This window comes from Mercenaria mercenaria, chromosome 11 (genome assembly GCF_021730395.1).
Source record: "Mercenaria mercenaria strain notata chromosome 11, MADL_Memer_1, whole genome shotgun sequence".
Taxonomy (NCBI): domain Eukaryota; kingdom Metazoa; phylum Mollusca; class Bivalvia; order Venerida; family Veneridae; genus Mercenaria; species Mercenaria mercenaria.
In genome coordinates, this window is record NC_069371.1 from 19,988,843 (window position 1) to 20,010,531 (window position 21,689).

Consider the following 21,689-nt stretch of genomic DNA (forward strand, 5'->3'; position numbering starts at 1 on the left):
GTAAACAACGAGAAACGAGTCAACAATTATACTTTCTAAATCCAACAAAGTTATCACTAGAGAAATTGGAATCAAAGGAAGTTTCACATAAAAGTCCTGAGTTAGAAAACTTCGATATCGACGCTTAATTATAGCTTCTAGAAGAAAACCATTATGAAAAACAGGTTGTTTACACGTTGGAAACCCGACGTTGAATCGACGTCGGGTGTCGACGTTGAATCGACGTCGGCTATCGACGTTGAATCGACGTCGGGTGTCGACGTTGAATCGACGTCGGCTATCGACGTTGAATCGACGTCGGGTGTCGACGTTGTTTCGACGTCTAAAAAACTTACATTTTCAACCAAAACACAACGTCGAATCGACGTCCGTATCCGACGTCTTATCAACGTCGTTACGACGTCGAATGCCCACTGGGAATTATGTCATATACTAGTATGTAGCAACAGATACAGACTAAAGAAAAAATAATAACACATGATATAAAAATGCGAACATTGCAAGGCTATCATACTTTTTGATAAGACATGAAGGGTGATAAAAATGAATAAGAAAGAAAAAAGGAAAACAAATAAGAAAGAAGAAAAAAAAATATTGTGACAGAATTGTCATATGAATTATACATAACTAACTAGATAAGAAGAGAATAAAACGAAAGCAATACCACTAAGTAAAGTAAGTAAAACAAATCTGGAGAACATGTGTAGAGAATAATGAATATATATTTTTTATAAATGTATATAAGAATGATTTTTCGTGAAACTTACAATGTGTGAGAACTCATGAGTGCGAAGAACGAACAGTATACACCTATGAATGATATTGTGGGCGTGGTGGTCCTAGAAATGGAATACACAAATCAGGAAATAAGGAAACGAACGGCCATAATAACGCCCTTCCCCCTGAGGCTATCTTACCCCTATCGCCTGATACCAGTGCTTAAAGCGTTACATGGTACACCCAGACGGGCTGCATACAAAAGTTCAAACCCCCTGGTTAATGGTGACATCACTAATTATTTAAAAAAGAAAAGAATCAATACTACACACTACCCCATGTGGTTACAATACCCATGGAGCCTTACCAGCAAGTATAGAAAACATGTAAATTAAGTTATGATTTAATTGAATAAAAGCGAGATTGTTTACATAGTTTCTTTTAAAAGATACAGTTTAAGGCGATGATAAAATACAAAAAGATGGTACCTTGACACTTCTGCCTGATACAAATTCCATGTCATTGCTCAATTCTAAGTAAACATTTCATTTTACCAGAACGACATTCTGAATGTCACTTCAGTAATGACATAACAGTCATGCATCCTGTAAATCAAGTCCTTTTACAACATTTCTTTGGAGAACTGAATACTAAAGATATCCTATCATAGATAATTTTGCCACATATGATTCTCATATGAAATCATATCCATATTATATGCTAGGCCGTTCAATTTCCATATGAAATTCGCATGCTAATCATTTCATATGAAACTGATACAACTTTCAGATGAAAATCATAAACTGCTATCATATGCTTATCATATCCGGCTCTTTTTTATGATTGGCATATGAAAGGTCTCATATGAGAATCAAATGATAATCATATCAATTTCTTATGTAGTGACATTGCCTGTGATATCAAACACTACTCACGAGCAAGCAGCCAATAGATATAACCGTCAAACCTTTTTAACTCAACAAAAGTTGAATTCAATCAGGGTATACATATAATGTTTGCCTTAGCAACGCTTGTCAGCATTTATTTCGTTTTTAAAAAATAAAACCATTTGACCGTCCACGGCTGTATTTAGAAATTTCAAATGGACAGCTTTGTGCATTTTGTCCAATTCTCTACTTGCCAACGTGTGTCGAGAATTGTGTAATGTGTCAGTAAATCGAAAAACCCTAAATAAAATCTGGAAAGTAGATCCCTTGGAAGCACCGAGAACAAGGCAAACAGTGAAAATTGCAGACTCGGTTTGATTGAGTCTGTTCATGAGCAGTAATAGAAAATGCAACACTGCCCGCGCCCCTAGCACCGGCTTAAACAGTATTCAATCTTCAAATCTAAATGAGTTGAAATCAATGATCCCTAAAGTCACCCTCAGTCTTAAAGTTAGTCTTGCCCACTTTTCAAAAAAATTCAAATGATTTCCAAATACAGGATACTTTATTACTTAATACTTTAAACTAGCCCTATCAAAGTCCACACAGATAAACCTTCTTCTAGCTGGTCCCTATGTTGCATTCTAAATGAAGAATTAATTAATACCCAATTTTGGGTCTCCCACAAGAATTTTTGTATACCATTAGAAATTCAGGAAGCCATTGAACCATCCGCCCCAGTGTCGAATAATTCCAGTATCCCATTTCTTTACCCAAGCATTAATCCCTAATTAAGACAGCACATTGTAGTACATGTACCATATTTTAAGACGTGGTATATGGTTTTATTCCGGGATGGGTTTGGCACAGCAGGAAAATTACTACCATGCCAAGTCTCCAGGACATTTCCATCAACCAAATTGTACTACCGATATCAAACGATATTTAATATGCTGATGCGACTTTGAATACAATGGATTTCCATATTGACTTCTAACGTACATGCAAGTGAAAGACCTTCTACAAGAAATGTCATCTCCATTCTATTCTAATGTGAATACACATTTGTTGTGCATTTGATGCTAGCAATGTCTTGACCAAATAACCTCAATTGTGATTCATTTACATTATCAAGTATTACTATAAATTTCTCAAATTTTTGGATTTATTGATTTTGAATTGTTCTTCTGTTTATAAATCTCCATTAAATCATTTTCTGTTCTCTGCATTCGTTTTTGGTCTAGAAAATGTTCCGGGATTTTTTTTTTGACCAGCCCTCTTACTCTTAAATTATAAATGAAAGCAATCTAAGTCTCATAAAAATATTTATGTTGACATTATCTAACACTGTAAAAAAATGTTTGCAAAGGCATTCATGTGACTGCTAGTTTTAAGAGCCAGTGCCTTCGGTCAAGTCAGGAAGTCTCTATTCTTTAACACAGCATTAAAATTACCTTTATTTAGGTTATGTTCATTTTAATAAATATGCTTTTCATTGGCATGTGGCAAGTTTTGAGGAAAGCTGAAATCCTTAATAAATGAACATATATTTTATGTCTTGCATGTAACATTTACTTGTCATTTGCATAACTATATTGAACTTTTACAGTTCTGTTGCATGACAACACATTTATTTTTGCGACACTGTTTCATTATCTGGGAAGATAGCAAACATTTCTGATCCTACAATATATTTTCCTCAGACAAAACATCTATAAATGACTGGTATGGTCTTGTTAAGTGTTGCAAGATCCTTATTATGGACCAGGTCTTGCCACACTTTCTGATGAATGAACAGAAGGGACCCATTTAGGTTGCTTGGAAATGTCACCTTTGCCAAACAGTATACCTCCAGATTAACAGTATTGCTTCAGTTGATGAGGAGCATTTTAGTCGCACTGCGTCCTTGCTGAACAACATGAATGTCATTTCTGAGTCACAGTCCAGAATGTCCTAACGTCTTGTCCTTTCGGCCTCCGAGTCACATTCTGCCAGGTGTTGTCCATCTGTAACACGCCTTGAGTGCCAAACTGTCAGAACATACACCTGTCTTGCAGTAATAATCATAGATTAAATTTACTTTAATATTAAGAACTATCCCAAAATCAAAGGGATACAATTCTCTCTTATCTTTTTAACATACCGGTAATTTTATCTAATTAAAGGACCTAGCTTTTATAGTAATACATCTTTTATGTATGGTTCACATGAAAGAAAAATAAATACTCTAGTTATAGAGTGGATACAGTCAATTCATTCGGACTGATTCAAGCGCCACAACTATGAAGATATTGGTCCAAACCGGCCATTATTAAACTTGACCTAGATTTTACTGAAATACGATGTTAAAATTTAGTTAATTTCAAATATTCGCTATTGGGAATATCCGGGAACTGACTGCCATCAAAGTTTAGTTACAAGTACGAAGTTGTATTTAGTGACCTAATTATTGACTGATCATGACCCATATGCGAAATCGACCTCGAAATTGAGTTTCGGTATATGGAATGAAATGTGTTGCATACACAAGGTTATGCTTAAACTCAGATTTATGTAGTTGTTCATCCAATATGACTGAGTTTCAAACTAGTACGTTGGTGTATTTACTTAGACTGTATTGTTATTGTTGTTGTTTTCTTCACCTCCTATTTAAGAGAACAGCTTCTGAATACGCAGCAATAAATATTGACTAAACAACTCACTACTATAAACACATTTACCACTATATATAGTCATATACTGATCAACTGGTATTTTGGAAGGACAAACAGTCAATGTGGTGCAATCAGTCGCCTGTCAAGAAAGACCATTGTTCTGATATTGCTAAAGGTCAGCCTGTAAGAATACTTTAAAATGCAAGTCACCTTGGTGCAAAGGCCAGTTTTTGCCTTATTCCTAGGTTACATTTGTAAAAACTTTGACTGTAATTATGCATCATGTCAAACATTAAACACATATATACTTAACTTCAAAAAATAAAGTATAAAACAAAAAATATATGACACTGTTTATGGATGTTTGTTCCAGACGTACGTATACTGTGTAATAAGTTTGGTTTGAACATAGCCGTGAGTACATTAAGATGACAGAGCCTTGTACCTTTAAGGAGTTGCAGAGTGAATTACAAACTTAACATGATACATAACATACAACAATATACTTAACAAATACACGACAATCCTTAACAAAATACTTATACAGACTAGTAGCTTAAAACTTTCTTATATACATACCAATAAAAGTAACACAATACAGTGGGTTAGAAAATTGGCATAAATTAACTTTACAAAGCAGTACCCGGAATTTCGATTTAAATAAAAGGTCTATACCCCCCATATCATATGAAATAAATGTGGCCAATAACAATGCCTACAATTGAAAATCAATATTTAAAATAAAATAAAAAATAGAATTATTACACACCAAAATGGTAACCTTCTTTCTCGCGCATTCATCAAAATGAAAAGGAAAGGAATTTAATTTTCCACGTGATGTCCGACACAAATTGTTTCTTTTCTGCTCATTGATTTCTTTGCTGCTTCCTTTTTTAGTAAAACTAATTTTCTCGTTTGTGTTGTTAAATCTGATGTCATTATTATGGGTCAAATCAAACACTAAAGATAAAAATTTGAAAATTTGCAAATCGAAAGAAAAAAATCGTCATTTACGACATACACTGCACTACACACATAAAAATCCATCACAAATACTCAGCGCCTGTTGGCACTTAAGTGTTTTTATTGTAAAAACAAAGAGAAATATCAAACAGGGAATGCCACGCACCAAAAGCGCAGCCTCCTCAAAACGAACCCCCCAGCACGCAAACGCGTGCACCACACACACACACACACACACACACACACACACTTAAAGCTTACACATCAGGACAAAACGAACAACACACACACACACACACACACACACACACACACACTCAAAGCCAACACATAAGGACAAGACGAACAATAAGCATACACACACGCGCGCACACAAAGTCAACACACAAGGACAAAACGAACAAACAAAGGAACACAGTGGGGCACCGCCTTGGAATGGTCAGTGGCAAAAACACCACTGGGGAGCTTAAGCCAGTCAATATACTATGCAGTATTTAAAGAAAAATGAATTATATTCATATAATTGCAAAGCAAATAACAAATCTATAAAGAACTCCAATCGAAAGTACTTTGGCTATGTTTTGTACCAATCCTTTTTTTTTGAAAATATTATTAATATTAACCTCCACCACATACATCAAAGTGTTGGACAAAGCTGGTTTCTGGTAGCCTGTACGGTGTTATAACAAACGGCAGTCTACAGTAAGTTACAACAACCTTTTGATCAGAAACTTGGAGATAAAAACACAAACCTTACACGTAACAAGGAACTAGCCTCATATTTTACTGGCAAACAGAAAGTTAGACCTTTTCATCTTTAGAAATATTAGTTGAGGCTGACAGTTCCAAGTTAAGTAAAGTTACACGACATTAAATTTGTTTTGAAGAATCTGGATAATGGTGGGTATTTAGCCCTTGTCATGATGGACACGATTGGTTCTGCCTTTGCGACCAGTGTAGGTTATGATCAGCCTGCACATCCGTGCAGTCTGATCAAGTTGTGCACTGTTCCCCATACAGTCAGTATCTTTTTGATAAGCACCCTCTTTTAACAGTTAATGGAACTGTCCGAATTGAAAGATGGACAAGTTCATTACAGAAATTTAGCAGCGTAAGTTTATCATTAAATATACAAGAATTAGTCGAGTACTCATCAAGATATGTTCAACTGCATTTCACATATTTTACTATTATATTTTACAATTATTTTCATGAATTGCTGTCAAAGGAAGTAAAAACAAGAGCTTTTAGAGGACAGCAAATTCTCGAATATTCAACAGCCTTGTCACTAATGAAAACTAATTGAAGGAAAACTGAAATTGAAAAAGGGGGCATAATTTTGTACAAATGCAAAACAGAGTTATGAAGCCTGTGAACTGTAAGTCCGTTCATCACAGTGAATAGTTGTGTGAAGTTTCAATCCACTCCCATAAGTGCGTACTGAGATACCAGCTTACATACAAAAACATAAACTAAAATTGCTGAGTTTAAGAAGGGGCATGCAAAGCAGAGCTATGCAACCTGTGCAGTGCATGTCAAATAATCACAGTGGACAAGACTAGTGTGTGAAGTTTCAATCCATTCCAATTAATGGATACTGAGTTACAAGCTTACATACAAAAGCTTACTCAAAAATTTGCTGATGGTAGATGGTTTAGACTCTTCCACGCGTTTATACTACATATTAATTGTATTGGGCAAATCAGTGTAACAGACTAGTAGATGGTTATGCAAGGAAAGCATCTGTGAAATTATTTTGAAAAAAAAATAGTGCCAGTGTCTTCTGACTATAATATTTTAGAAGTTTCTACTAAATAAATTTGGACAGATAATGTCTATGTGTATGTTGGGGGTAAGGGGTGGGGTAAGAAGTTGGGGAAATGATGAGATCTGACAATATCAAAGAAGAAGATTTATCCTCTACATATCAAACAAGAAGATTTTTTCACTACATACATTAGGAAAAAGTGACCACATACCCAAAAGGCTGTTTTATTGAGGAAACAAAATAATTTGAACATTAGAAGGTCACCAAAGAAACACTTGTGTTAAATTGTTTTAAAATTGGGCCTCTGTCTCTGACAAGAACATTGTTAAAGATTGCAAGTATGCATAAAGGGAAAAAGTGACAACTCTCCATGTTTTATGACAAACCCAAATAATTTAGAAGGTCACAGAATGGCCATTTGTGTAAAATTATTTTAAAATCGGGCCTTCAGTTTCATACAAGAATTTTTTCAGGTTTCCACTATGTACACATAGGGAAAGTGACCACGCCCTCTGGTAGCCATGCTTCTCGACAAATCAGAATAATTTGAACAATCTTTGTTGAATGTCACAAACGGACAATTTGTGTGAACTTATTTCAAAAATTAGGACAGCAGTTTCATACGAGAAGAGTTTTTATGTTTGTACTAAATACATATAGGGAAAAGTGACCACGCTCTCTGTCGGTCATGTTTTATGTCAAACCAAAAAATTCGAACAACCTTGCTAAAAGGTCACACAAGGACCATTTGTGTTAAATTATTTTAAACTTAGGCTAGCAGTTTCACTCAAGATTTTTAAAGTTTCCACATATAGAGAAAGTCATGACCATGCCCTCGGGTGGCAATGTTATTAAATGAATCGGAATTTTATCGGAACTTCATCATGGCATCAGGGATTCTAACTGATCAATCAGAAAGTTGCATTTTCAAGTACCTGCCAGTTTCCATTTGAGTGAAACGAAGTATTTTTACAACATATATAGTGACTTTAGAAATAAATATTACAGTAGTTCAGAAATCAAATCAGATTTTTGACTGCACATGCCCCAGACGATGCTACAAACGACAAAACTTTAAAGATTCATGAAATATTATAAGGATTTAATACTTTGATTTTAGCGTGAGATTTTACAAAGGGAATCTATGATAAAGCCTTAGTAAAATGTAATCATTACCCAAGTGAAATTAGTATCATTCCACAATGTTTCGGACATGTTAAAAATATGAATAATTTGAACACTCTTGGTAGAGGGTCACACAAGGACCATTTGTTTAAAATTATTTTAAAATCCGGCCTGCAGTTTCACAAGAAGATTTTTTTAAGTTTCCAGTATATGCACATAGGGTAAAGTGGCCACGCCTCCTGGTGGCTATGATTTTTGACGATTTTGAATGATTTTAACAATCTTGGTAAAAGGTTACATAAGGACCATTTGTGTGAAATTATTTTGAAATCAGATGAGCGGTTAAGGAGGAGATGTCATTTCAAGAGTTTTTATTTTTAGCTTTGGCGGCCCCTATCGGCAACCAAGCGAACTCGTGTTGACAATTTTGGTAGAGGACCATCCAAGGAACATCCAAGCCAAGTTTCACTAAAATCCATTTAGTGGTTTTGGAGGAGACGTCATAAAAATGAAATTATTGATGACGGAAGGATGCATGCACTTACAACGTACGACGGACATAATGTGATCAGTACTGTTCACAAAGTGCTCATGAGCTGAAAAGGGTCATTTTTTTGTAATAGAGCAAAATACAGCTATGGAACCTGTGCGCTGCAAGTCAGTTCATCTCAGAGAGTAAGTATGTGAAGTTTCAATCTATTCCACATGTGGTTACATAGATACAAGCTTAAATACAAAAACATAACAATATCAGGACGCTGACACTGATGAATGGCTGAGTGTAACTGCTCTATTCCTGAAATAGTTGTGCTAAAAACAAAAACAAAAACAAAAACAACAAAAACCAAAAATCATGTTTAAAGCAAGGAACAATTGAACTTTATTGCGCCCTTCGCATTGACATGGTCTAAAATCCAATCTGCCTGTTCCACAACCCTAGGTACAGGTCTTTTATTGAAGTTCTATTCTGTGACAGTTGCATAATATATCTTGAGTGTCTCCCGCCAGTACTGGTTCTTTCCAGGAAAGACGGCTTCGCGTGTATCTGTGCTATACACCGGGCACATATTAATAAACTGTCTATTCGCAAAGATCTAGCTAAGTTAGCCAGACAGACCTGATCTAAAAGGATTTCTCTAGCTCTCTCTGTTCTGGGGGCTTTATCTCACTCTGACCCTCTGGTCAGCTCGTTGTGTGTCTGCACTAGCAGAGGAAGAATAAGAATCTGATGCCCTGTGTGACTGCCTTTGAGCTATGTAAAGTGCCTTTGAACGTGTTTATCATGAACAGGGCGCTGGTATAATAATAATCATCATGGTGTAGGTCGCCATTGAATAAACGAAAAAATATTGCTGCTTCTTTCAGAGAGTAGCGATATTTATAAATTTTAAGTTTTAATTATACCCTTATGGCATTACACAGTTTGAACTTGCATACTATATCTCATTGCATTTCAGTTGAAAAAGTATTTACCCTGTTCTCACTACAGCGCCTTATTAATATTTTTATGCCAGTGTCAAAAAAATAAGATGAAAAAATAAATAAAATAAATCACTACGGATGAGCTTAAATGTATGACTGAATACTCATCAATCCTGGTTTAAGGAAGACTGGGTACACCCTCTGCATCTCTGACATATCTTGCTAGTTTAAGACTTGTTTTGCCAAGGTGAGCCTCAGCAACTGCCTAAAAGATGTACATAACAAGTTCCAGAAATGTAGTGAATTAGCTACTAGTATATATTGGGCCAGTGGTCTAGTGGTAACACACTTGACTGACTCTGACTTATAAATCCATCCATGTGGAAAAAAGAAGGCCATACCTTTAGACAACCCTAACAGGATTGTCAAGTACGAATCCGTGCCTCTAGAATCACCTTGTTTCTGTCTAAATTTCAATGTGGATGTATTTTTGACATTTTGGTAAAAAATAGGAGAGGGGATTGTATTTGATGAAGTGAAACTCAATTTTAGTACGAGTATAGTACTTCCAAGTCACAGCAGTGTGCTTTATCATAATTCTTTAAAATGAGGTAAGGATTTGTTCTCTGAAATGGGTCTAGCTATGGCAGCTCTTTAAAAAATGTCAGTTTTACTTATATAAAATATACATACACTAAATAAGCAAATAGTGTGGAAAAATGGTATCGCATAATAGCGGATTCAAATAGTCCTCAGTTGTTTTTTTTTTGTTTTGTTTTTTTTGCTTTGCAGAGGTGTTTTCCTTATTTTCTTTGCAGTTTTTTTTTTTGGCTGAAATTACATGGCAGATCTTTGTAGATAGCATTTCTATAATGAAAAAATTACATGACAGTATTTGTCATGGATACTTAGATCATACACCACCACTACACTTTGGGGTCTCATTTTTTACGGTCCTGCAATAAACCACTAAGGACCACTAAGGACCGCTAAGGAGGCACAAAGGACCATTAAGGAGGCACAAAGGACCACAAAGGACCTCTAAGTGAGCTGACTTTGCAGTTTGTGTGTTTGACTGAAAAAGTTTTCTTGCATCAAACATGACTCCCACTTTTCTATTGATTTTTATTCAGCACCGACATTTAAAAAGGGTCCTGATATCTATATGCTGCAGCCATTGGGAATATGTCAATTTTATAAAGAATAAAGAGGAACAGGTATTTAGTGTGTTGTAACCTACATGGATTACTATTTAGACGTGTGTGACCTTACCCTTCACGCAGAGTTCCTTCCCTTGTTGTAACACAAATAAACAATATTTTTAACCTCTTACTTCGGCAACAAGCATAATTTATATTCAATGATTGTCATCAATCAAACAACTCTCCATTTGATATCACTGATAAAGAGGAAGATCAACACGTAGTTGAGTTTTTCTTGTGTAAGTTATAAAACCCGGTTTCCTACTTCCTGTTTTGACAAGAAAAATCGGGAGACAGGTCCCAGAAAATTATTGTCACAAAATTTATAAAACCAATAACAATATTGCAAAATATGTCTAGTTCAAATGAAAAATAGTCATTATGGCATCCCAATGGTTTATAAGATGAAAAACAATTGCACTAAACCTAAGATTTTTTATGTGTTTTCAATTTCAAATTCAATAATCAGGCGTGGATATCTCAAATGACCTATCATGGGACAATCACATAAATAGGTCAACCAAAAAAGCTAACCAAACCCTAGGGTTCTTACGAAGAAACATTAAGGTCAAATCCCAACCCATTAAGACCATTGCTTTCCAGACTCTAGTCCGACCCCAGCTCGAATATGCCTCCGAGGTATGGTCGCCCCACACCCAAATCCAGATCGACCAAATTGAAAGCGTCCAAAGGAGAGCCGCCTGTTGGATCAAGACTGACTACGGCCGTACTTCTATTGTAACAGATATGCTACACTCCCTAAACCTTGGTCGACTGGATTTAAGGCATATAGATAATAGATTCATTCTAGGTTATCACTCTTCTATAAGATTCATCATGATCTGGTTGCTATCCCAATCGTAGATTACCTAACCCCAATGACCCGATGTGTCCGCTATGGCCATTCCCTAAGTTATAGGTTAATTACTTCAACCACTGACTATTACAAGTTTTCTTATTTTCTGAGAGCTGTGTACCATTGGAACAAACTTCCCCCCATTGTCGCCCACCTCCCTACCCTAGAGCAGTTCAGTGCCACAGTTTGCAGCCTTGAACACGCCTCGCCCTAGTTATCCTGCAAACTCGAGTTTTAACCTTTTTATATCACCAAAGTTATTTTTTAGTTTCTTCCACTCTAAATTTTTATCACTATATTCTTTCTCTTTATGATTTTGATGCGCAAAACGTCTACGTTCCTGCAAGGGGTTTGACATCTAGTACTATGGAAGAGACGGAAGAATAAAGGCAGTGGCTAGGAGTCCGGTTCTAAACCTGGAGTCTTAAAGTTCCGGTTACCGGACCTCTAGACCTAACCCGTACAGGGCTGGCTAGAGCTCTGGTAATCAATTAGTCGAACTTATCTGACGTATACAGTTTGTTTTATATTGTGACGGTCAAACTGTAACATCTCTGTGGCTGCAGAAGTCAGAAATTAAAAAGCAGCCACTCATGCAGCGACAGTAAGCTTGTCTAGTAATCAATATGAATACTTAGAATTGTATTTACAAAGAGTAGACTATATTTTATTTTAACTTTAAACATGGGAGCTGTTCTCGTATTTTGCTTGTTGTTTTAAATACATGGTAAGTCACAGAAAACTAGGGCTGTAACAAATACACTTAGGGGCGAATATGATACGTATCACGAATACAGGGTGACGAATTCTATACTGAAAGGTCACTGAACAGTATGTGGCTTTTGCCAACAATAGATTACAGTCTGCTGACAAGATTATAGTACTTACTTGGTACTCAAAACACTGTGATTGTGAACAAATACTGTTCAAAAGTAAAAATAAACACACACACACAGTCAGCATGTAAGCTTATAGAGCTTTGGATTCAAATGACTTAAACTGTCAACTGTTTGGCAAAAAAAATGACTAGAGAAGACCAAAAACTGATGATGTGTTTTTGGCAAGAGGATCCCCTATTTCAGTAGTTTACTCGTTGCACAACATGTTGATTATGTAGACAGTTTTTGGATGTCCTGAAATGGGAATTCCCACATGCTGAAATCAAATATTTTAAAATTATATAAAATTATGAATTCAGTATCATTTCAAACCCAGAAAATTATTAAGAGCATTTAATTGATAGTACCAACATCAAATATCGGCCCTATGAAACTTAATTATCTAATCATTGTCGTGAAAATATTTGTCTACTGTTGTGGGTGGGGTAATACGAAGAAAACGAATAATTAATGCAAAATGGGCTTTGAAACGGGAGCATTTGCAGTAGCTTTTTTGTGTTTTAGGTAAATTCAAGTAATTTTAGTTTGGATTATGCAGTTTTTATTTATATTCGTAAATATTCGGTTCAGGACATGGCGAATAACAAATACAATTCGGACAAAACTGTATTCGACTAAATCGAATATTCGAATGTATCGTTACAGCCCTACAGAAAACAGAAGTACTTAGAATTCTTTTATCCTGGGAAAAATACGATCACAAATTAAACAAATAGTTAATAGCAGGGCTCTTGTGAGTGGGCGCCTTGGGCGAAATAGTCACTTTGGAACTTCAGACTTCGCTCAAATCTAACCTCAAAGCGAAATGCAAGTCGCCTGATATTCTTTGATATCTGCACTTGCTAATTACAGCTACCCAGACTGTTGACAATTTGCAAGGTGTCAAAATGAGTGTTGAATACACAAATGCACGACGATAGCATAACTTAAGCTCTGCCTACATCAGGTACTTGCGCGATTTTCCCGAGAAGTGAAAGCGAATCAAATTATCCGCTACACCAGAGGCAATTGTGTTCAGCCAATTAGCGCCACGGTTACGTCTTTGACACTTTGCGTTTAATTGTCAACATGTTCAAGTGCAAAAAACAATGTTTTATAAAAGAAATAGCTGATTAACCATGCAATAAATAATTGGAATATTGTACACAATTATTTATTATCTATGGTAAAAGAACGAATGTAATGTATTAACTACGTTAAATTGACTTCCATCGATGAATTGATTTGAATATGTATTTCTAGTTTAAACAGTCTACTTTCAGTTTTATTCGAGTGAGATACTGTTCACCATGGTGGTGACTAGGTGTTAATAATAAACACCTCATTCAAGATATAACCAAAAATCGGCGGACCAAGATTTACAGTATCGGCTTGAATTTTGAAAACGACTTTTTTCTGAATTTTGTAATGAAACAATAACCACTGTATGAGAAATGATCTAACTAAGAAAATGAATGGTCACATCAATGTTTTATCTAGAAATAAGAAAATTACAGCCACCTTTCGAATCACTCAACAGCATTGAGGTAGGAAAAGTCTTCCCACTTCTCCCTATATCAGCTGGAGGGGGAAGTGACTTCTCCTGAAAATTTGGACCTAGCTAAACTCCTGAATAGCAATTTGTACGCCGTGATCGGAAGGTTTTATTGTTTTCCTTCCCTTACAAAATGGTCAAAAAGCAGCGAACATACCTAATTGCAGGACATTTGCTGAGCACTACTATTAATTTTTAGCTCACCTGAGCACAAAGTGCTCAAAGGTGACCTTTCGTGATCGCCCTGTGTCCGTCGTCTGTCTGTTGTCTGTCTGCGTCAACAATTTGACTGTTAACACTCTAGAGGTGGGCCGATGGTCTAGTGGTAACACGCTTGACTGTCAATCCAGAGGTCCGGGGTTTCGAATCCTGGTCCAGGCACTGGAAATTTCTGAGGTGCTCTTGAGTGTCTCCCACCTAAATTAGAGGCCTGTACTGGTTCTTCCAAGGAAAGACGGCTTCGTGTGTATCGGTGCTATACATCGGGCACGTTAAAGTACCAGACTGTCTATTCGCAAAGAGCTAGGCTAAGTTAGCCGGACAAGTCTGTATCTTAAAAAAAGTTCTCTCTATCTGTTCTGGGGTTTTTGTCTCACTCTGTCCCTCTGGTCAGATCGCTCTGTGTCTGTACTAGAAGAGGATGAATTTTGTGCCGTGTGACTGTTTGTTATCTGTAAAGCGCCTTTGAACGTGTTTATCATGAAAAGGGCACTATATAAATCTGGTATAATAATGATAATATAATAATAATAGAGGTCACAATTTTGGCCCAATCTTAATGAAACTTGTTCAGAATGTTACTCTCAAAAAAATCTTGGACCAGTTTGATATTGGGTCATCTTGGTTCAAAAACTAGGTCACACGGTCAAATCAAAGGAAAAGCTTATTAACACTCTAAAGGCCACATTAATGACCATATCTTCATGAAAGTTTGACAGAATGTTAATCTTGATGATCTTTAGGTCAAGTTTGAATCGGGGGTGGGGGGTGGGGGTCAAAAACTAGGTCACCTGGTCAAATCAAAGGAAAGCTTGTTAACACTTTAGAGGCCACATTTATGACTATATCTTCATGAAACTTGGTCAGAATGTAAATCTTGATGATCTTTAGGACAAGGTCAAATCTAGGTCAATTAGAATCAGAAACTAGGTCACCAGGTCAAATCAAAGGTAAGGCTTGTTTACACTCTAGAGGCCACATTTAAGACTATATCTTGATGAAACTTGGTCAGAATGTTAACCTTGATGACTTTTAGGTCAAGGTCTAATCTTGGTCAGGTGGGGTCAGAAACTAGGTCACCAGGTCAAGTCAAAGGAAAAGCTAGTTAACACTCTAGAGGCCATATTTATGACCATACCATAATGAAACTAAGTCAGAATGCTAATCTTGATGATCTTTAGGTCAGGTTCAAATATGGGTCAGGTGGGGTCAAAAACTAGGTCACCAGGTCAAATCAAATGAAAAGCTTGTTAACACTCTAGAGGCCACATTTATGATAATATTTCTATGAAACTTGGTCCAAATGTTAATCGTGATGATCTTTAGGTCATGTTCATATCTAGGTCAAGTGGAGTCAGAAACTAGGTCACAAGGTCAAATCAGAGGTAAAGCTTGTTAAAACTCACATTTATGCCTATATCTTAATGAACCTTGGTCAGAATGTTACCCTTGATGATCTTTAGGTCAACTTAAAATCTGAATCAGGTGAAGTCAAAAACTAGGTCACCTGGGCAAATCAAAGGTAAAAGCTAGTTAACACTCTAGAGGCCACATTTATGACTATATCTTCATGAAAAATGGTCAGAATGTTAATCTTGATTATCTTTAGGTCACTTCAGGTGAGGTCAAAAACTAGGTCACCAGGTTTAATCAAAGGAAAAGCTAGTTAACACTCTAGAGGCCACATTCATGACCATATCTGAATCAAACTTGGTCAGAATGTTACTCTTGATGATCGTTAGGTCAGGGTTTAAATCTGAGTCAGGGGGGGTCTAAAACTAGGTCACTAGGTCAAATCAAATGTAAATCTTGTTAACACTCTAGAGGCCACATTTATGATAATATCTCTATGAAACTTGGTCAAAATATTAATCTTGATAATCTTAAGGTCAAGTTCAAATCTAGGTCAAATGGAATCAGAAACTAGATCACTAGGTCAGTTCAAAGGAAAAGCTTATTAATACTCTAGAGGCCACATTCATGACTATATCTTAATGAAACTTGGTCAGAATGTTAACCTTGATTATCTCTAGGTCAAGTTCAAATCTGGGTCAGGTGGGATCAAAAACTTGGTCACCAGGTCAAATCAAAGGAAAAGCTTAACACTAGAGGCCACATTTATGACTGTATCTTCATGAAACTTGGTCAGAATGTTAACCTTGATGATATTTAGGTCAAGTTTGAATCTGGGTCATGAGGAATGCGATCTACTGACCTACATTTTTAGCTCATCTGATTTTTTGAAAAAAAATGATGAGTTATTGTCATCACTTGAGCGGTTGTCGGCGTCGGCGTCGGCGTCTGCGTCGGCGTTGCCTGGTTAAGTTTTATGTTTAGGTCAGCTTTTCTCCTAAACTATCAAAGCTATTGCTTTGAAACTTGGAATACTTGTTCACCATCATAAGCTGACCCTGTATAGCAAGAAACATAACTCCATCTTGCTTTTTGCAAGATTTATGGCCCCTTTTGTACTTAGAAAATATCAGATTTCTTGGTTAAGTTTTATGTTTAGGTCAACTTTTCTCCTAAACTATCAAAGCTATTGCTTTGAAACTTGGAATACTTGTTCACCATCATAAGCAGACCCTGTACATCAAGAAACATAACTCCATCTTGCTTTTTGCAAGATTTATTGCCCCTTTTGGACTTAGAAAATCAGTTTTCTTGGTTAAGTTTTATGTTTAGGTCAGCTTTTATCCTAAACTATCAAAGCTATTTCTTTAAAACTTGCAACACTTGTTCACCATCATAAGTTGACCCTGTATAGCAAGAAACATAACTCCGTCCTGCTTTTTGCAAGATTTATGGCCCCTTTTGGACTTAGAAAATATCAGATTTCTTGGTTAAGTTTTATGTTTAGGTCAACTTTTTCTCTTAAACTATCAAAGATATTGCTTTGAAACTTGCAACACTTGTTCACCATCATAAGCTGACCCTGTACAGCAAGCAACATAACTCCATCCTGCTTTTTGCAATAATTATTGCCCCTTTTGGACTTAGAAAATCATTTTCTTGGTTGAGTATTATGTTTAAGTCAACTTTTCTCATAAACTATCAAAGCTATTGCTTTAAAACTTGCAACAGTTTTTCACCATCATAAGTGGACACTGTACATCAAGAAACATAACTCTATCCTGCTTTTTGCAAGAATGATGGCCCTTTTAAGACTTAGAAAATCATGGGTAGGACAATATTTCTATTACACAAAAAAAATCAGATGAGCGTCAGCACCCGCAAGGTGGTGCTCTTGTTTTTAAGATACAGCCTTGAAATTTGGATGACATGTACAGTTTTTTACACCGATCTTAAAGCTGACTTCAGCGACCATGAATGTGACCTACTGACCTACTTTCTTCAGGTGAGCGATACAGGGCCTTCAGGGCCCTCTTGTTTAATTTTGTTTCTGTTCATGCTATTTTGTGGACTAAATCTGGCCAGGTTTTGCTTGGTAGTCGAGCTTTTCAGCTAGTTCGCGGCAACTTGTTTGCAGGAAGCTCACAGCTAATTGTTCGCGGAAAGTTTGTGGCAACTTGATCAGTTTTATCAAAAGTGTTCACAGCATGTTGCCTGATATTAGCGGCATGATTGCAACAGTATTATGGACATGATTTTTGTTACCGTTATTTATTTTCTCAAGCAATAAAACAAATTCAACAATTCATGAGCACAATCCATGATACTAAAGAAAAAATTAAGTTAATTGTTTTAATTCATCAGTCCCGAGAAAAACAAGAATTTGATAAAAGCTTCCGATTACAGCTTACAGATTGCTATAACATTGTAATTATTTGTCGAATTTGCAATCATATCTTTCCCGGGATTAAAGAATTATAAATACTTCCATTTTCTGTGACTTACCATATATTTAAAACAACAAGAAAAATACGAGAACAATTTTTTAAAAATCATCTCACATTTTTAGCTCGACTATTCAAAGAATAGTCTAGCTATTCTACTCACCCTGGCGTCGGCATCACACCTTGGTTAAAGTTTTGCATGCAAGTACCACAGCTATCATTTAAAGGCATATAGCTTTGAAACTTATTTTTTCTTTTTCTAGATCTATTACCAACCTCACTGGGTCATGTTCCATAACTCTGACATGTATTTTGAGCAAATTATGCCCCCTTTTTGACTTATTAAATCCTGGTTCAAGTTTTACATGCAAGTTGCTATCTCCAAAACTAATGCAGATATTGAATTGAAACTTCACATGTGTCTTAAGGGTTATAAAACTAGAAGATAGCATCAAGTCCCTTAACTCTGACCTGCATTTTGACCAAATTGTGTGCCCTTTTGGTCCTAGAAAATCCTGGTTAAAGTTTTGCATGCAAGTACATACAGCTATTGCTAAAAGGCATATATATTTGAAACTTATTTTTTCTTTTTCTAGATCAATTACCAACCTCACTGGGTCAAATCCCATAACTCTGATATGTATTTTGGGCAAATTATGCCCCCTTTTAGACTTAGAAAATTCTGGTTAAAGTTTTGTGTGCAAGTTACCATCTGTGGAACAAATGCAGATATTAAATTGAAACTTCACATGTGCCTTTGGGGTTATAAAACTAGTTGTTTGCATCAAATCCCATAACTCTGACATGCATTTTGGTCAAGTTATGTCCCCTTTTGAACATAAAACTTCTTGTTAAAGTTTTGCATGCAAGTTACTATCTCCAAAACTAATGCAGATACTGGATTGAAACTCTTTAGATATTTTAACATTTAGGGTTATATTTTCCTGCTTCTGGGACAATAGTTTGAATAGTTGAGCATTGGCTGTCTTACTGACAGCTCTTGTTAAAGATAAAATATAGTCTTCTAGCTCTTTGCAAATACAATTCTCAGTATTCATATTAATTACTGGACCTCTGGCCAGCCCTGTGCTGTTATTTATCTGACTTTTCTGGGACCTATTTAAACTGGATTAGAAGTACACTTTTGCAGAAACTATCTCCATCTATCTTACAGTAATAAGGGGACGTAGACATTTGGACTGTTGGCAAAATTCATTAAATTTTGTTGTACAACCTGGTATATTGATGCGCATACATATCTATTCAACTATGAAACAAAGATCGGAAAGTGAACAGAATGTAAAATCCACTCCTGTCAACAAATTCAAGGGTTCTGTTTTAACATACAATTTCAGGTTAAAGTTTAGCATGTAAGCTAGGTATAGGAAATAGAGATCAATATAATTGCACCTTTACTAATCCTACCAGGTGTTCTGTATTACAAAAGTGGATCTATTGTGACATTTTGATACAAGCAAAACTGTATTATCTGCACTATTATTTACCTACTGGTACTTCGTTTTATTATTGGCTTGTTAAAAGTTAATTTTTTACCATATGTAAGTTGACAGAATCATAGGAACCATGTCTTGAGGGGTAAATCAAACACAAATGAATAAATCCTTAATGATTTTGTTGTGCAAAAAAGTATGATATTGTGTCTTAAACAGTTTTCATTTTCCACTCAATTGTGTAATTGCAAGGGAAGTAAACTAATAGATCTCTACTTATAAGTACTAGCCCAAGGCAAGAGTTGTCATTCTTTGTGGATCACAACTTTAAATTAAAAATTAAAACTTCTTTTATTGATATTAACAAAACTATCATAAACTTCACATTTGTGAAATCATTTTTGGTTATTTCAAGGACTTGGAAATTAATTTCTAGACTTTATTTAATGTAATTCTATCATTGAAAATTTTAGGGCCTATCTCTATGTAAGCAGGTTTCTCAAAACAACTTGGCAAATTGCATTCTAACCTCACACATGTCTTTGTTAACAGGAATTGACATCATGGGACAAGTGTAATATAACTCTAGCTTTTATTATGTCAAAATTATTCCCCTTTTAGCTCACCCCAAAGAGCTCGGGAGTGAGCTATTGTGATCACTCATTGTCCGCCCATGGTCCATCCATCGGCACTTACATTCAGATGACATCTGCTGTGAAACTACTGGTCAGAATTGCACCAAACTTTTGAGGGCTATCGGAGCTAAAAAATAAAAAAAACCTTAAAATGACTTCTTTTCATGAACCGCTTGATGAATCTTTGTCAAACTTGTAGCCTGAAGCATGATTGTAAGGAACTCTCCCAATTTTTTCAGATGGGTGAGTTTGGCCCCTTTTAGGGGCTATTAGAGCTGACAATCATCAAAGTTGGTCTGTGGTATCATTACACAATTTTCTCCGATATGTATATAGGGGATGCTTGGCCCCTTCATGGGCTGCTAGAGCTAGAAATAGAAATACCTTCTAATAAATTACTTCTTCTCATGAACGGCTTGATTGATCTTCACCTAACTTGGTCTGTAGCATCAGTGTAAGGTCCTCCTCCGAAATGGTTCAGATGGGGGCATCTGGTCCCCTTTTAGGGGCCACTAGAGCTAAATACATAACTTCTTCTCATGAGCTGCTGGATGCAGATAACCACTATAAAGATTATAACACACTAAATAGTTGTTGTTCTTTATTCTGTATAAAATTGACCTATTTCCAATGACCACAGCACACATCAGGACCCATTTTACATGTCTGTAACTTACATTTTCTTGAAGAATATTGTCAGTGCTAACTAAAAATCAAAAGAAAAGTGGGGGTCATGTTTGATGCAAGAAAAATAATTTCAGTCAAACACAAACTGCAAAATCAGCTAAAAAATGAGACCCCAAATTATACTGGTGGTGTATGGTCTAAGTTTCCATGAAAAATTTTGTCATGTTGTTATTTCATTATGAAAATGCTACCTTCATGTCAAGCATAGATCTGTCATGTGATTTTAGCAAAAAAATTGCAAAGAAAATAAGGAAAATAGCTCTACAGAGCAAAACAGCTGAGGACTATTTGTATCTGCCATTATGCGACTACCATTTTTTTTCACGCCATTTTTCTATTTAGTGTCTGTATGCCTAAAGAGGCCTTCCAAAATATTCTTAGCCTGCTCCAATGTTCTGTATGTTTTTTTGTTTTTTTTTTCATGCATTTTAAAAGATTTTTTTAGAAGCATATATCTGTACTGTAGTGTTAACAGTTTGAACTGTTTGTCATCTGTGGCCTCTGGAACTTTCAACACCTGGAGCATATTATGGTCCTCTTCCAAAGTTGCACACTCTCTAGCCTGTTTAAGCTCTGAAGCCCTGTTATTGGCTTAGAATATTGGTTTTGCATGTAAGCATATTTCTCAGAAACTACTGGGCCAAATGCTTCCAAACTTAATATATGACGTTTGTATCATGAGATGACCTTGTGTGGTAAGTTACAAAACTCTTTCTTTTATTGTCCCCTGCTTTTTTTTTTAAGAAAAAATGGGAACGTAGAAGTAGGCTGCATTCTTCTGTCGTTCCTTCCGTCAGTCCGTCACACTTCGTGTCCGGTCCATAACTCTGCCATCCATGAAGGGATTTTGAAATAACTTGGCATAAATGTTTA

At 36.0% G+C, this 21,689-nt stretch overlaps 1 protein-coding gene across 2 annotated transcripts in view; it reads left to right on the plus strand.

The window, feature by feature from the left end:
* The first annotated feature begins 10,818 nt into the window (after window positions 1-10,818).
* LOC123531423 (polyprenol reductase-like) overlaps window positions 10,819-21,689 on the plus strand; it is a 32,593-nt gene continuing 21,722 nt past the window's right edge. For both annotated transcript variants that reach the window (XM_045312363.2, XM_053518698.1), the window contains exon 1: window positions 10,819-10,977. The gene's annotated coding sequence lies outside the window, so the exon portion shown is untranslated. The remainder of the gene's footprint in view (window positions 10,978-21,689) is intronic.